This window comes from Sphaerodactylus townsendi, linkage group LG03 (assembly GCF_021028975.2).
Source record: "Sphaerodactylus townsendi isolate TG3544 linkage group LG03, MPM_Stown_v2.3, whole genome shotgun sequence".
Lineage (NCBI taxonomy): Eukaryota > Metazoa > Chordata > Lepidosauria > Squamata > Sphaerodactylidae > Sphaerodactylus > Sphaerodactylus townsendi.
The window spans coordinates 80,918,884-80,936,592 of record NC_059427.1 but is presented as its reverse complement, the minus strand read 5'-3'; the positions used below and the strand labels follow the sequence as shown (position 1 = coordinate 80,936,592).

The 17,709-nt window shown below is 41.9% G+C and overlaps 1 protein-coding gene across 2 annotated transcripts in view; it reads left to right on the top strand.

Annotated features, from left to right (window-relative positions):
* The first annotated feature begins 13,980 nt into the window (after nucleotides 1–13,980).
* SYNPO (synaptopodin) overlaps nucleotides 13,981–17,709 on the top strand; it is a 93,013-nt gene continuing 89,284 nt past the window's right edge. Inside the window, exon 1 of one of the 2 annotated variants that reach the window (XM_048489791.1) lies at nucleotides 13,981–14,094. The gene's annotated coding sequence lies outside the window, so the exon portion shown is untranslated. The remainder of the gene's footprint in view (nucleotides 14,095–17,709) is intronic. The other variant, XM_048489792.1, reaches the window with a different exon arrangement.

Below are 17,709 nucleotides of genomic sequence, written 5' to 3'. Positions count from 1 at the left end.
AAAAGGATGTTTTATCAAGATTTTTTTTCCTGCAGACTATGTTTCTTTAATGCAAACATAAAATGGTCTGAAAGATAAGAGGTAAATTTATGCAAGTTCACATTGCAGCAGCCAAAATGCTGGCAAGGACATAACCCTCCTCCTCTTGCCCCTTGTTTTTCCCAATCAGCTGGTTATTGAGTACACACCCGACCATTTCCTCACATTCTGTCCATAGTCTCACAGTTCCCACTACAAACTTGGCTGTCCAGACTTTTCCTGCCAGTTATGCAGACTTCCACTAATGCAGCCAAAGCCAAGGATCTGAGGGACAGATAAGGTGAAGAGAATTCACAAGAGGCTTTGCAATGCTCTTAGTCTACCCTTCAGTAGTGAGGCATTCTTTAAATCTAAGCCTGTGTCTGCTATTAGAAACCTATGAAGGGGGAAACCCTGTTGACAGCTTTCATAGTTGATCACAGCTATTGTCAAGTATGCTTATGGTATGAGAAATTATATCTTGATAATAAACCAAAGTCAGTCTTTCTGCTACTTAAGCTAATTCTACAGCAGATTAGAAATGCAGATATGAAGATTTCTATGAACTTTCAGCATCGTAAGAAAAGCTGTATACTGGAAGCAGGCAGGCTGGGGGAACGATAAAACCCCTTGATCACATTTTTTAAGAGTGAGATTGAAGAATCCAACCCGAGGTGCATAACTAATGATATTAACTCATATTGTGAATTCACAAGATTTGGCAGATGTTGAAATTCAATCTGTTTGCATCTTTACTGATTTCACTGAGAAAGGAACCGGGGGGGGGGGGGTGTTCCTGCATAACATGTAGTAGTATGTACATCAAGCGTAGTATGATGTCATGAATGAGAACACCAATTTTTATCCCAGTAGCTTAGATTTCAAAGCAGAGATAAGATTTTATTGTGTTTTTACATCTCTTTCCTTTTATTGCCTTCTTGAAAATAGGTGCATTACCATCTGTTTTCCTTTTCGTTCCCCTTTGGAAATGAATATAAGGGATAGACATGGTATTTAACCTTGAACCACAGAATAGTGTTCTGTATAGGTTTTTCAACTCTCCTGAAATTCTAATCATCAAGGGAGATCTCACATGTGCTTTTCATCTTTCCTCACAAGCGTGGGCTCACAAGCATCGTTCCACAATCGGTTGAAACATTACAATCGCATTCTACTTTGTCCTCCTTTTTGGAGACCCAGTACCTCTCAAAGATTCATAAGATACCTGGAAACAGCTAAACATTCAAATTGATGAACAGTCATTAAGACCAAAAATAAAACAAAACAACACAAAGATCCCATCAAAGCCTCTTTGTCTTTCTCACAGTCTGTAATGTCAGGTTAGGCAGGCTGCCCGTGAATGGGATGTCCATTAGTGGCTGCTGTGGTCAAGGAAGTCTGTTCTGTCTCCTCTCTTCATAATTATATGGAGCAAGACCTTACTTTAATGCCCAGAAAGGCAAGGGAAGATGTTTCCTTCAGCCCATTCTACACAGGTCAATAAACATGGGTTAAGGACGATTAAAAAACCGTTTTGGGGAGGAACTTTGCATGGATCCCACCCCTAAAGCAAATCTGCCCTGTGTTATTTCCCCCAAACCGGTTTTTTTTTTTTTTTTGAGAATCGCACTGTTCACAAGTCTTTTGAAGAATCCTGGGTTGCAGCCGCTTGCGAGTGAACAGCCGGGCAGGAGGCGCATTAGTCAGCTGCACTTTCCTTTACATTTATTTTTCCTGGCTCACATCTGCATAGCCATGCAGATGCAAATGGCCATATTGTGGTATCATGAGATGTCAGCATGGCTTTGGGGGTTCATTTGTGCATGCCTGTGTAGCTACGCATTGGTGGGAGGTAAATTGTTTCCATGGGCTCCGATCACTGCCTGCTGGAAAACAGGAAAGCGGGTTACTTTATCCTGACTGCACCCCCCCCCCCCATACATTTGCTGTGCAGAAAAGAGCTCAGGTATGTTGGGTTTAGACTACACAGGGGATTATAGGAAATAACCAGTATCTTGAATTGGGCCCAGGTACTTGCCAATCTCCGGTGGAATTCACAAAATAGTGATGTCATATGCCATTTTTGATATACTCTCATCACCTGATGAGATCCAGTACTGCTGTACACTGGCTAAATTTTCTCAATTATTGTTAAGGGCAATTTCAAACCCCATGGTCATTGTGAGCAGGTCATGCATCATTTAAAACCAACTGCATTTTGTATTTTATGGGATTTAGTCCGCAGAATTCATAATTTGGTGTATGTTCAAAATTTAATGGCTTGAACTGTAGCTCATCAACAGCAGTGCAAAATATCAAGTATTTGCAGTTTAATTTAGAACATTTGATAACCATGCTTAGGTTTGGGAGTCAGATAAGCAAACTAGGCAAAGCTGGAATACTTAGAGAGGCAAACCATAGAGAGGCAAACTAAAGAGGCAAACTATTGTTTCCCTCACACCCAAGTAGGATCAAAACAATTAAAGAAAGCACCTCTTTAGTAGTGAATTACAATTTTTTTCCTCGTCAGCTGACTTGGATGGAAAGGTGGAGACAACCATGGGAAAGCAATGGGAGCCCATGCAACCACAAAATATTTTTGAACTGATTTAGAACAATTATCAGTGCTTGATAAAAAGCAAGCTTGTTTTGAATGTTCACGGATGTTGCTCACAATTTGCAGTCACATTGTGGTTTGAGGAGAGATGTGATCCCACATAATTGGTCTTCTGTGGGAAATAAACATTATATTCTAGCAGCGCTAGTCAATTCAGGAAGTGGGAGATTACATGACATGTTTAGGTTGTCCTGATTTTGGTAAGTAGGGTGGATCTGCACTTCTGACCTAATCGAGGGACATGAAAAACTAGGTTAGACAGGCCCTGCTAACTTCCAGTGCCTTTATGTGGCTCACACTTTTAAAACCACAAAACCCAATTATATATAGTAGGGTGAATCGATGGTACTGATATGCATTACACATTACTAATTAAAAGTACACACACACATTGTTACTGATAAAAAATTCCTAGAAAAAATGAATAAATCTTGTGTATACCTTCAACCAAGTGTTTATTCTGTATGTATACAATGTAGCGCAATTCTAAGCAGAGCTACTCCCTTCTCATTGAAATCTGGGTACTTGGAAACACCTAACTCTGGACACAGTTGCACTGTTGGTTTGCTATGTGACTTCCGTGAGCTTATAACCTGGGCTGATTTGTTCAATGTTAACTGTTTGTCAAAACATCATATGAGACAAACATAGTATATTAGAGAGCCACAAACGCTTTGTGAATCAGTCTAAAAATGAGTGGGACGACCCAACCCAGACTGCTTCTACAAGGTTTTCCCCCTCATCTTGGCATACGAACTGGCTTTTTTTTTTCACTCTGAGCTTCCACAGGATGTTGTGCTGTGGTCGTCCTGTTTCCAGGTTTTCCACATCCTCAATAAGCTCTTTCCCAATAAGCTTGGTTGACTCTTATCTTTCTGGAAAGAATACAGTTCAAGAGCATTATCGCGCCATCTGGGAGAAATGGCATGCTTTTTTCTGCCCTGCAAAGGTCTCACTCATGCAAATGATATTTTTCTGCCTTCAGTGCCTCATAGGCACCATTTTCCCAGCATTATTTCCCTGATGCTGCAATAGAGGGCTTTTACAGGGCTTTAAAAATACACAACAGTAATTGCTGTTCCAGTAACGCAATAGTGCAGTTGTGCTATAATATTGCAACAACAGCACATGTGTGAAGAACAGAACAAAAAAGGGGCAGTCCTGAAGGACCAATTTTGTGCAAACTCTGAAAATACTATTCCCTGTCAGTGACTCCAAGCTCTGTCTTAATAAACAGGAGTCTTGTGGCACCTTAAAGACTAGCATTTAAGACTAGCAGTTTATTCCAACACAAGCTTTCATGAACTACAGCTGCCTTCTTCAGATGCTACAAGCAGATCCTCACTATCCTATCATTTTATGTAGGAGGTATGAAAAAATAAACAGCATGATCAAGGGGCCATGAAATGCAGGCAGTACAGAATGAAATGTAATTATGTAAAAATCATACAGCATCTAATCAAGGAAAGTACAGATGCCAACTGATAGTTTTAAGTTAGCTAACTGTAGGGAGTTCCAGGTTTTGCTAAGATGGTTAACATTTAAGCCTTCTGCAGATGTTCCATTCCATTCACATGAATCAGGAGCCCAGGTGCCATCTCATATTAATTGGGAAACATGCAGATTTTCCTTGTGGTTATCTTATATTTGGATAGCAGCCAAATCTTTGGATACTTATATTGGATGGCTGGAGCTGTGATTGGGCAAGACAGATCTTTCTACAAACCTGAAAAGAGCCCCACATTTGCAGAAAAATGTGAAATTTAAACATATGCACACAGAAAGAGATTTGGGGTTTTAAAATCCCCAAAATGATAAAAGAAGTGCCTGTAGCTTTAAGTACTGTAGCTTGTAGCTTTGAGATTCCCTTAGTGGCTGTTGCTAGGCAACCACAGATTTCGGGCTTCAGTTTGTGTGCGTAAAAGGTAAGGTAAAGACCTATTTTGGTCGTTGAGGAAGGACTTACTGGGGCCAGGCCTAAGGTTGCCAGCTTCAGGTTTGGAAATTCCTGGATATTTTCTGGTGAAGTTTGAGGAGAGCAGGATTTGGAGGGGGGAAGGGAAGGGAAGGGAGAGGTCTTTTCCGAATATAATGTCATACAGTCCATCCTCCATTTCCTCCAGGAGTATAGATCTGCATTGTTTGGAGTTCACTTGTAACTGTGGAAGATCTCCAGGTCCTACATGGAGATATGCAACTCCAGGCCTGGTAGCAATCTCTGGATGGTTTTATATTACCTCACTTACAGGTCTCAACTAGGCCTGACTGCTTGCTACTATTCAGCAGTAGCTACCCTATGAAAGTCAATGTGATAAGGCAGTTAGAGCTTCAAAATAGAGTCTGGAAGATCCAGGTTCGAATCCCCATCTTGATGTTGAAATTCACTGGGAGATTTTGGACCATTCACATATTTTCAACCCTACCTTACTGGGATGTTGTGTGGAGAAAAAAGGGGAGAGTAGAATGATGGAAGCTGCTTTGGTCTTCACTGTGGAGAAAAGTGGAATATAAATGAAGTAAATAAATAATAAATGTACCTGAAGATGGGAGGGAGAGAAAAAGGTAGGTTGGTAAATCACTGAGAAGGAAACAATAAGGCAGGGAAAGGGAAGAAGATATGGGGTTGCTAGAATAAGGCAAAGGGGAAATAATGCAGGGAGGGGGCACAGAGGAAACTAACATCCCCCCCATAATTCCTTGAGGGTTGCATGCCATACAAGCAGGCCTGGCCCAGTGGTGGGCCACAGTTTTCCTCGGTAAAAGCTACTGTGGGGGGAAGCTGTAGACAGAGGGGCAGATAAATGTAGGTAGGCTGCTGGGTGGTGAGGAGAGAAGGAAGCCGAAAGAGGGGGGAGGCTATGGGGCTTTGCAGGAAAGGGAAAGAGGAAATGGGGAGGAAGAACTGAGATGCCTCCTGTGAGTCCTTGCTGGTACTAACTTGTGACTTCTATTCATGCAAATGTTTTGTACAGAATATCTGCAGAAGGCAATAGTCAAAATTTCAAGTCATGGATCAGTGCGGAATCAGGACAGGAAGATAATATGAATCCCAATTTAGTACTTTCATGCTGAAGTCTCCCTTTAAAATTCTTATGTTGAAATAAAGTGACTTTCAAGTTAGTGATAGAGCACCCTGGAACTGGACAGTAAAATTTCTCTCACTGTTTTTTGAATACTGTGAATTTTACAGTTTGATTTATTTTATTTTATTTTTTTGGTTTAACAAACTAACATTTTCTTCTTCGGTCTTATTAGCACTGTCGTTGCAACACTGCATCACTAAAGTCATAAGAGTTCTGCACCTTCACTTTGTCAATATGTTCCATTCTGAGCCTGCAGCAACATTTAAAATTAAAGTTCAAGACTGTCTTAATCAAAGGCTGCCGGCCTCCCCAAATTACGTGATTACACTGCAATGTACATGAAGATTTCAGTAAAAGACCACCCAGTTCTTTTTCATTTGTAAACCACACTGGAATTAGAAGCCAAGTGTTTGAACACAAAGCACTAGTACTCGAAACATGTGTAGAATATCTAAGGTTTAGATTTACATTAGTGAGGCTGTTATTAAAATTCATTAGAAGATTTAGGCAAAAAACAAACAAAGCATCTATATCAGGTGATAACCACATTTTAGGTATCAGCTGCTTTAGACATCAAGTAGCCACCATGAGGAACATGGATTATCTAGCCCATGTGTGTGATTTCCCTATCTCTAGCTACTTGAGAGTGCTGCATTTGCCCTCAGAAGTTGCTATGTTGACATCTAAAATGAGTTTATTCCGTACTTGGCATGCAGCTTGCAATTGTTGTATGTCTAAAACCCACAAAATTCTAATCCCCATCACACAAAAATGCCATCAATTATTCAGGAGATGTGGGGTGTTTGATAGCTCCCAAAACCTTCTGCACATTTGCATAATTTTGGTACTTTGTATAAGGGCCAAAAAATAATTTTTCTGGTCCAAAGCAAACTTGTGCAGTCGTGAGCATACCATTTCATAAGCAATAAACGTTTCCAATGTATTTCTAAAATGTCGCATATAAACTGTACCATATTAAAATCCCTAGAGTTCTTAACATTAAAGTTAATTCTGGGAAATTTGGTGGGCAGTGCCTAAAGAAGGTAGAATTTGAGGAAGATGCAGAGCTATTTCTGGTTAACATTCTAAGCTGCCTCCCATAGTCTGTATGATATAGGACTTTTCCTCATGCACATCTTGCCACAGATTTTTTCAGTGGTCAAACCTTGTGTCTTGGGAAATGTTTTCTGTGAAATCATTCTGCACATCTCCTTTCTTCCCATTGTTTTGAGGTTTTTCCCTCCTTGTCTCTTTAGTAGCACTTATTCCACATGGTATTGCTGTAAAGGTTTTATTTCCAATGGTAGAATGTCTTCCATGATGCAGAAAAACATCCCTCCCCCTTTTTTCTTCTGCACAGGCACTCCAGTATTCCTGTGCAGTTATATTTTGAAGTGGCAATTCAAAAATGTCACAAACTCCATTTCTACTGCTGAGAACTACCAACCCAAATGGAAACCAAAACAACTCCTGGAGCAGGCACCATTATCTGAAGGAATAGAAATATGTAGCCCATCCTGTCATACAGATAATATTTTTTGGGCAAATTTCATCTGCAGTAATGCATGATTGATACTGCAGCAATCCCCAATTATATGGAGTGATCACTAGTAGTACACTTTTCAATCACCCCCAGCTTCAAAATTGCTTTCTGTCCTAATGTTACTTTGGTAGTTCAATATGAAATTGACCTAGCATATCCAATCGATCATACTACACATGTCTCCCTCATTATTACATTTTTAATTCTATATGGCAAGATTTTTTTTCCAAAAAAAAATGCTTTTGAGAATGAAAGGGGAGGAGGAGGAGGAAATGGGTGAAGGAAAGGTTGATCAACTACATGGGACAAGTATTTGCACCAAATGGAAGCAAAAAACCCCACTATTGGAGCAGGTCCCATTATCCAAAACAAACAAAAATGCACAGCCTACCACACCCCCACAAAAGAACCACATTTTCCAACCAAATTAGAGTTGCAGTCTCACAATTGGTATTCCAGCAGTCCTTTGTCAATTTCCTCCTGCAAAAGGAACTTCCATTGTCAGTTTCACTCACTAACTGCAGATGCACTGTATCTTTGCTGTAAGGTTACATCACTAATTTGAGGTGAAATTGACAACATTGATACAATGGACCTGGCTTGTGTCTGTATCCTGCTGTGACATCAAGACCCACTTCCACTCACAAAAAATAAACTCTGGCCGTTTCCACACGAATGCAGAAATGGCCGGGTCGGCGTATCTGACGCCCACCCGACGACGCTGGGACCGTCCGCACAGACGGTCCTGGAAAGAGCCGGGCAGCCGGCACTGCGGAGGGCCGGTGCCCGGCCGACCCAGCATGTCCCCGGGCCTCCGGCGCATTGCCGAGGCCTGGGGACACGCCCCCCTGGCCCTGCGCGCCTGCTCCAGAGGCGCAAGGTGGGGGGCCTCTACTTGTTTGTATCTCAGGCCTTGGCGACGTGTCGGAGGCCCGGAGACAAGGTAAGTCCCGGGTGGGGGAGGCGTCCCAAAGCCGCTGCCGTTCGCTCGGCAGCGGCTTCGAGGCGGCGTTTCCCCAACAAGAGCGCTTTCAAGCACTCTGGGGAAACGTCGGCTTCGCGGCGGTCGGGCGGCGGTCGGGCGGCGCGGCTGCGATGCAGCTGTGCCCCCCGTGCGAATGGTGGCCTGGAGACGGCGTTTTTGCCGTCTCCAGGCCGTCATTAAATGCCCGTGCGGAAATGGCCTCTACTTGTTTGTACCTCAGCCTGAATGTTCTATTACAAGTGTTATATGAAATTGACAAAGCTGACCCTGCTTGAGTGTGTGTCTCTCCCTGAACATAACATTGCTAGTTTCATATGACAAAGAGAAAAAAAATCCTTTTGAAAACAGAGTAGGAGGGGGGAGGAGAAAATGGGAGAAGGAAGGTCGGGCAACTATCCAGGGGCATGGACACAGGCCAGGTGTTTGGTAGGGTAGAGAAATAAAGACCATTTCAACATGGTTGCATGCTCAAGGAAAGCTGGCTCAGAAACAGAAAAGAACATTGTGGTAAAAATATTCAGGGAAAACAACAGAGGAAAAATGAAAAGAAAACATTTCCAGAACCAGTAGAGAAAAAACGTGTAGAATTAAAAGAAAAAAAAACGTACCATTTGTTGTCAAGATACACTGTAAACAATTTGTATGGAAAAGGCAATAGACACTAGAGGAAATTCCTAGAGCATAAGTTCCCTTCCTGCTGCTCAATTACCTGAGAGTGGGAATTTGGGTCTGGGGCCAGGTAGTTCCCCCATCTGTGGTAGGTGAGAGGTCAAGTGAGGCCACCAGGGTGCCTGAGCCTGGTAAAATGCATTCATTTCTCCTCGCATCTTGAGACCAAGAAACACAGGTCTCTTGTTGATGCGATAGAAGTCTTGAACCACTGCTAACTGTGGTAGTTAAATGGCTAAGAGTGAACAGACTGAAACTAAAATCCTGACAAAATAGAAGTAATGCTGGTTTGGGATGCCTGAGGTCTCTAAGTAAGAGATGCCAAGTGGCAGCCCAGCATCGCTGGCAGCTTCAAGAATGGAGCAATGGCTGCAAATGACATCAGGCCTGATGTCAGATCTAGCAAAACCCAGGATGTGACATCTGTGCATTGACTGACACTGTAGCAACTCTATGATATTTCTAGAGGGTAATTTGATATTGGCACATGGCCCAATGTTATTTTTCTTCCCCCTCCCCATTTTTCCTTCAGACCCAAAAGTCAAGGGCAGGTGGAAGGGCTCTTCAACAGTTGTTCTTCTGAATCAGGCACTTGGTATGCCTGCTTGAAGGACATTGTGTTGTCAGTGGAGTTCAGTTGACTTTTGTAGACTCAGTTAATAGCTTAAGAGTTATACTAGACCAAGCGTTACTCATGGAAAAGCAAGTTAATGGAGTTACAAAAAATGCTTCCTTCCAAATCTGTTTAGCTTGAAAGATGGCTCTTTACCTAGACTCTGCCAGTGTGGCCCCTGGATCCACGCCACAGAAACATTGGCTGATTCCGCATGGGCCAAAAACAGCAGTGTGAAAACGATGTGAAAACAGTATAAACCCTTTTACACCATTTTCACACCGTTTTCACACTGCTGTTTTTGGCCCATGCAGAATCAACCATTGAGACGAGACTATTGTGATGTACTCTATGTAGGTTTGCCCTTGAAGTCCATTTGGAAACTTCAGTTGTTACAAGATGTTGCAGTTACAATCAGGAGCTAAGTGGCACATGCGTATTACACCCAATCTGCAGCCACTCCTTTTGGCAAAGTAATTAACTCAGTAGAGATGCACAACCTGATAAAAACTATAAGTAAAGCTTTATTCAGGAGCTAACATACTTCATAGTGAAGAGGAGAAACAGAGTTCTAGCTACATCACTAGCTGGGGTGTGTGTGAGTGTGTGAGAGAGACAGAGAGAGAGAGAATGGGGCCCTGCTTTTCCTGGTTTTGGAAACTGCAGGGATTCTCTCATCTGTAGCGCTGTGAGTTTGGGAGTGGGGAAAAATGTGTGCACAATTCAGAATCAGACTTGAAGGTAAAGTACACTTGACCTGAAGAGACCAAATGGCCTGAAACATCTGAGAAGAAGCAGGATATTTGCCCTAAGATCAGCAATATGGAGACAGAAGAAAAGGTGCTGCCCTCACTATTCTATCTAATTAATTATATGTCAGACTGACTAGATATTATATTTTACTATAAAAAGGGCAGCATATGAATCCAATAACAACAGCAGTAGTAATAATAACAATAATGATGATGTAACTGCAGGGAATGAATTTTTAAAAGGACAGTGAAGAAACACAAGATGAAAACACAGAAGAAAAAACAGGATTCCAATGGCCCCTTGAAGACTAACAAAATTCACTCCAGCATAAGCTTTCATGAGTCACAGCTTACCTATCAAGCTTATTTTTATCCACAATAGAAAGTGGGGAAGGGAACCTTGTGCAATTAGTGAAACTTGTTATATCATGAAACTGTTACTCTTATAAAACATAATCACAATCCTTCCCCTCACCTTTGTTATTGATGGACACTGTTTTGCATATCAAAACATAAGAGCCCTGCTGCTGGATCAGACCCCTGGTCCATTTAGACCAGCATCCTGTCTTTTTTTTTACAGCTGCAGCACACTGGGTTGACACTTTCGTTGAACTATCTACTGGGGCTAGGCTTCTGGAAAAAGCTGAACCAAAAAATAAACCTGTTTCAGCTTTTGGGGCATTTATTTTTGGCTGAAAAAATGGTGGTAATTTTGGAGAAAGCGTATCCCAAAAAATGCCATTTCAGCTTCACCTCCATTTAAAAAATGGGGAGACCACTCTCCCTATCCCTTTCCCCCTCACTTACTTGCTGAGCCTACATGAGTTCTGAGGGGTAGGTAGCAGACAGCTAGATCCAGGGATCGTCCTGGCCATGCCCAGCATTCAGCTCAGCGCCACCCCTCCAAAGTCCACATGGAGTAAGTCCACATGGACTTTGGAGGCAGCAGAAGTGGAGAGCTAAATGCTGAGCTTGGTTGAGGTGATCCCAGAAATCACCTCTCCCCACCACCTCCAAAACCCGCCCGGACTTTGGAGATGGTGGGGAAGGCAGCAAAGCTGAATGCTGAGATCTGCTGAGACAGATCTCTGGAATTCAGAATTTCTCAAGTTTAAAAGACTTGAAAATATTTGGAAATATTTGGAAAAACCTAGTATGGGGGTTCAGCTTTTTTTGGTGCTTTTTAAAAAAATTACAGCTTTTTTTTAACATAACCCAAATATAATGGGGAGAAAATGGTGCATACCCCTACTATCTACACAAACCTCAAGATCTTTTGCCTTTTCGGAATCAGCAAGTTTAGAATGCTATGTTTGAGGTCCTGGCCTGCAACTTTCTGCCTAGTAATTGAATTTTTTCCCTCCAGAATGACACAATTACATTTCCCAGTGCCAACACGGAGCACTGTATAGTGCTGGTGCTGACTCTGCCAGCATTATCTATCAACCTATCCAGATAGTGCATGGCCACTAAGATGGATAAGAATAGTCACTGAACAGAACAATTCATATAGAGACAATGTCAGATGTATGCTACAAGTAGAATATATTCCATGAGCTATCTCCTAACAATATCCTCGAGGCCAAAAGATGGAGAGTTACTTGAAAGATTTAAGGCCAGTGAGAATCTCTTTGCTGTCATCTTCTATAAAGTCTCCCCTGTTTAATTTCTGCAACTGTGGAGGTTGTCCAGTGAGCCAGGCCTCAGGGCTAGCAATGCTGTAATGTTTAACTTACCCAAATCTGTAATAAATTTGCTTTGTTGCCCCTGAGTAATCAGTACCCACTCACCCCCACCACACTCCTGACTAAGGTGCTTCAGGTTTATGAGCTTTGAAGAACTATAAAGCCTTTTTATGGGCAGCTTTTAAAATTTCAAATCAGAGTGTGTAACTGGGTAAACACAGGACAAAGCACCAATTTGCTGCGCACCCTGCTTAGCATGTGCAGCATGTGGACATCAATCATATGATTCATTTATTGGACTTCATAATTACCAGCAGTCCCTAGAATAGGGACAAAACACTCACATACATTTTTATATAGCTAGAACAATCAGAACCCTTTTCATTTCAGCCTTCATTTCCACCCCCAAAGGGCATTTCCAGGTTCTATGGAGGAGGGAAGGTCCTATGGTATTCTAGTGCATATGGAAGCACTTCAAATGTGATTGAGGCACAATTTCTCCTAAACACAGACTGGGATATGAACAGTGGAAACCTATGAACATGTTAATGAACTAGACCACTGGTTCATCAGAGATTTTTTTTCCCCTTACTGCCAAAGGCTTTCCTGTGTCTCACACTGTGGTCTTTCTCATCACCTCCTGTCTGGTTTTTCTAAGTGGACATTGTGGGGTTTGAACTTGGGACTTTCTACATGCAGAGTCAATGTTCTACCACTGAGTCACAGCCCCTTCCCTAATCCAAAGGGCAGGAAGTTGCAAGTACCAGTAAACACTTCCAAATAAAAAGGCTCTTCTGCCTAACAAAAAGCTTCCACCAGTAATGACACAATTGTCTGTATCACCTAAATGATTCAATATGGAGCAAGCCATAGCTACCTTTATGTATATCATAAAGAACTTCAAAAGCATAGCCTCCATCTCCAGAGATTCCACCAGAGTGAGTTAAAAATTTAGCAGGCAAATTTTCTCTTGGCATGGGGACTAATAGGGAAATGGGTCACAACAAACACCTACTCAGTTTGCGCATGTGTGCATGCGTGTCAGGCTGCTATTAAAGGCTTAGGAACGTGACTGGCCACTAAAAAGTTAACATTCCATTTTTCTACAGGGTGAAGGGGAAAAATCAAAACATCTTAGATCCTGAAATAAATAGCCAGGGTAACAAGTATGGATCCCATCAGAACTGCATATGCTTATTACAGAACTGTTTTCTGTCTCGGTTGGTCTTTCACAGAGCTGTAGATTGCCAGATGTGCCTATAGACTGGGTTCTTTCAAATTGGTTCTTGGGGTAGAAAGGGAGAGAGAGTGGGCTTTGCATGAGTTTGGGGCTCAAGATAAATATTGATACATTTCTAAACCATTGCCAGATGTGCAAGTTTCTTATCTTTGCGCTGCATCATGTGGTTTAAAGTGCGGTCCAAAATTCATTTGATGTCTCACCCCACTTCATTAGGAACTGGGATATTCACACAACAGAGGCTCCAAATAGGATCAGTTCTTTGACTCCAATGAAGCTAATGAAGAGGGGAGTTGCGAAATATGGGTACCTGGCTGTCCCCTAAGTGTAAAGCAATGCAAACCAAAACTCTGCAGTCAGTGACGGTTTTCTGTAGTGAAAGTGTTTGGGGTGGAGACTGCTGCCAGATGAGCAATAAATAAAGTTCATGTACACAGATCATTCACAAAGTCAGGCACAGGCAGCAGCAGGATGGAAAAAGAAACTTTCAAAGCATCATAGCGCTGTCTGTTTTTCTTTTGTGTGTTTGGAGCTTGCAAAGCTCCTGGCCCTTCCCAGAGTGTGTTTTCAGAGCGCTGGGCATGGGCTGCATTTATACTTTTGAAGTAAGCTCTTTAAAAATATAGGTGGCTAATGTCTTCAGTATGTATGAAATATACCATATGCTGGGAAACAAAAGGGTCTCTGTGCTATTAAAGTTACAGCTCCACGTTCCCCCTCCCTCTCCTCTCCCCCCTTTCACCCTTCCTTCCTCTGCTCCTACTCAGGCAACTAGGAGGGAGGGAGAAAGAAGAGAAACCCAGTTGCTCTGAGGTGCAGGCTGAGGTGGATGGAGAAGGAAGAGTCTGCTGGTGTGGCAGCAGCTGGGGACAACATTTCACAGCTTCAGGTAAGGGGGCCTAGCCAAGGAGAAAGACTTGTCCAAGATTGTAAACTGTGGTTGGATGGGATGAGGAAGTCAAATAGTAATCAAGTGTTTGGAACAGTTCAAAGAGAGAGAAAACGCAAGAAGCAGAGGATTTCTTCTTTTATCTCACCTTCTTAAGAGTACTGAAACTTTCTAAAATAATCCTTCTTCACAAGCAGTGCTTTCTGCCATTATAATGAGACAGAGCATTTTTCTTTCCATTGTGATCTGCACTGTACATTCCTCTCAGCTGAGCAGCTGGATTTGGGTAATTAATGTTTTCCTACAATGAAGACAGAGCTGTTAGTACTTAATACTGTCCTGTCTGTGCATTTGGAGTGGAAGGGCTTCACTATAAAGACACACATCTTAAAGGTACGCACATGTCTTCAGCCTGCTCTTCTTTAACAATGTGCCTTTCATTATGTGTGTGCTGCTGAATAAAGTGCAGGGATATCACATGGTTTAGGAAAACCAATCAGTATTGCTCTCTGGATTCCGTTACCTGATGGAATGTCTTGTCAGGTTGTTGTTTTTTAATGCACCATTTCTATATAAACCCAAATCCCGAATATAACAATGATCTAAATTCTCTTTGGAGATGCTGGCTTAAGCAAATACCAGGAGAAAAAGTTTCATGGGACCATTTGCTCCCACAGACTTCATAAATTCTAATTCCAGTTGTTGGCTATCAACAGGATTATATTACACCTCATGGTTAAGAACCAGTGAGTTTTTTTGCTGCTGGAAAAAGGAAGGAGGCTTCAATTTGACTACTAAAAAGGCTATGCTGAGGATTATGGGACTTTCATGGACAAAAGCTGGGATGGGTACTGTAGTGGGGAGTGGAATTAGGTGAGATTGATTGAAAAAGCTGTTTGGGTCCACATGGACTCTGAAAGGCCCTCATGGAGTTTCACATGGACATCCTTTTATTTAACTAAACTAAAGAACCAAAACTAAAGAACCAAAGGGACTACATTAAAGGCTCTCATCTTTCTGTGAATAGTTTGGAAGTGTTGTCTTTTTCTCTACACCTTTTGGATGGTTGGAAGTGCTGACATGTGGCGGCATGATATAAGGTCCTTCTGCTCAGCCTTAAGGAAACAGACCGTCCTTTGACTTGACTATTCTGTCAACATATTGGGGTTATTGTTGCTGGTGAAAAGATGGAAAAAAGGGGGGAAGAGAGAAGGAGGAGACAAAAAGTCTAGGAAAGGGAATAGTACTGAAGAAAGACATTGTAAATGTGATGCCAGTGAACTGCTAAAAATAACAATGTCTGTGGGTTGATTTGTTTGTTGTCCTACTGTCTTTCAACACCATATCATACAATTGCTGATGGCACAAGGGATTCTAAAAACAAGCTCAAATACAAATGCATCGTGCTACGTTAAAGTATGGATAAGTTGCTGTGCCCTATATAAAGGCTAGGATGAATTTTTGGTTAGTTGTATTTGATACTGTATCTGCTATTGTTTGATATTTATTATAGTGTTGTGAGCTGCTCTGAGCCTGCTGGGACAGGAGAGAGTAGGATAAAAATCAAGTAAATTAATAGATAATGTGATTTTAGTCTTCTGTGAACTGCCTTAAGTGCCCTGGGAGCTGCAGAAGGACAGAAATATAAACTAACCTAACTAAAAATCCGATGTCCTGGCTCTACATCAACATGTTTTCTTGTCTCATCTGTAATCTGTCCTTCCTCAATGAAGTATAAGACAATGTACACAGGGTTATCCAGTGTTAACTTTACAACAACCCTGTGAGGTAGGTTAGATTGAAAGGTATGGAGGTATCAAATGCCACCCAGTAATCTTCATGGCTAAACAAATGTTTGAATTCAAGTCAATATAGGTCCAAACATTCTATCTACCTCTGTACACTGACTCGTAGCTAGAATGCATATCCTTAATGAATTTCCAAAATCCTGAGTGCAGCAGTCTATTTTCAGCTAGGGCCAGCTTACAAGGAATACACTTGTACATGTGCAGTTTGGGACTTGCACTGGGTCACTAGTATTCTCTAGGCTCAATATGAAATGTTGGTTTAAAACAATAAACCACTTAATGGTTTTGAACAGACATACCTAAAAGTTGTTCTTGCCTCCTCTTTGTCTTGAATCATTTTCAGACTGACGAGTTTTTCTCTCTGAACAATTCTGTGCATACTGCTGACAAAACTGACCTGCCTAGGGGAAGGGGGACGGTATCTGTGACTGAAACCTGTGCTGTCCAGTGGCACTGAAAGAGTTAAGAGAGCACTGGAAAAGAGGGGAAGAAAGCAGAAAAGTTTAGGAATGAAATGGTAGCTCAGAAATTATTTGTGCTGGCTTGTATTTTCACTCCCTGTGTTTATTTCTAATCCACATGTGGCACTTACAGGAAATGGATCCAGACGGCTGAACACACATTCATTGATTTCTGAGAGAGAGGGGGGGGAGGGGGCTGTGCAGACATATCTATGGGTGGATTATGGTACTGACCTCTCTCCCTCTTTGTGCCCAGTCTCTTCTCCACACCATTGTGGACGCATGCATATCATAGTTAATGCACAATGACCACTGTACACATAAGAAGGACTAGTTTGATCGGTTTTCCTTTGTGCACTACATGCATAGGTGAGATTTCCACCTATGCTTGTAAGCCGTTTTGCACAAATTTTGACCAGCATTGGGCATAAGGAGGGTTTTGGTCTGAGATAGCAGCTGCCACCCCCTTTCTTGTATGTACAGCCATATATCTAAAATACTAGCCACTGGCTTCTAAAAAGTTGTCAAAACGTCACAATGCCTGGACAGACTAGAATGAGCCTTTCCTGTTTCCCCCCCCAAGTAAAGAACATGTTCAGGCATATTCTGATTTTTCATTCTGAAGGCATAAATATTTCATGTCAATCATCATCAGTAGCACAACCCTTGCCTCTATTTGTCTGTGAACACAATGTGTAATTATGTTAAAGCCAAAGTGCTTGCTTTGAAATACAATAGCACTTGATGAGTTCTTTCCTTGAAGACTGAAGTGACTTGTTTGGAGCCGCTTCAGATGATGCACAGTCATGCTATCATTTGGCAAGACTGCTGTATCATGCTAACTTTGTTCCGGTATAAATTTATCACACAGCAAACAATATAATTTGGAAGCACCCCTTGTTTTCCATTCTATTTAACAGCCAAGAAGGATCTCATTGTTGTGCCGAATAGATTCTGTGAGAAGAGATATCCAAATGTAATAGAGTCTTAATAGGTGAAAGCGGGCCCAACTCTGGCTGAAGTTTCTGAATAACTACTACTACTACCACTACTATGACTACATGGATGTTATTGGATAGTAGAATGTTATTTCTATAGAAAGACCCAGCTATGGCAAAGCTGGATCGAGGAATGCCAACCTCCAGGTAAGGCATGGAGAGCTCCTGGAATTACACCTGTTCTCCAGACTCCAGACTACAGAGATTAGTTCCCCTGGAAAAAATAGATGTTTTGGAGGATAAACTTCATGGCATTACACCCCACCAAGGCCCCTCTCTTCCCCAAATGTCACCATCTCCAGGGTCTATCCCCAAATCTCCAGGAATTTCACAAGTCAGAACAGGGAA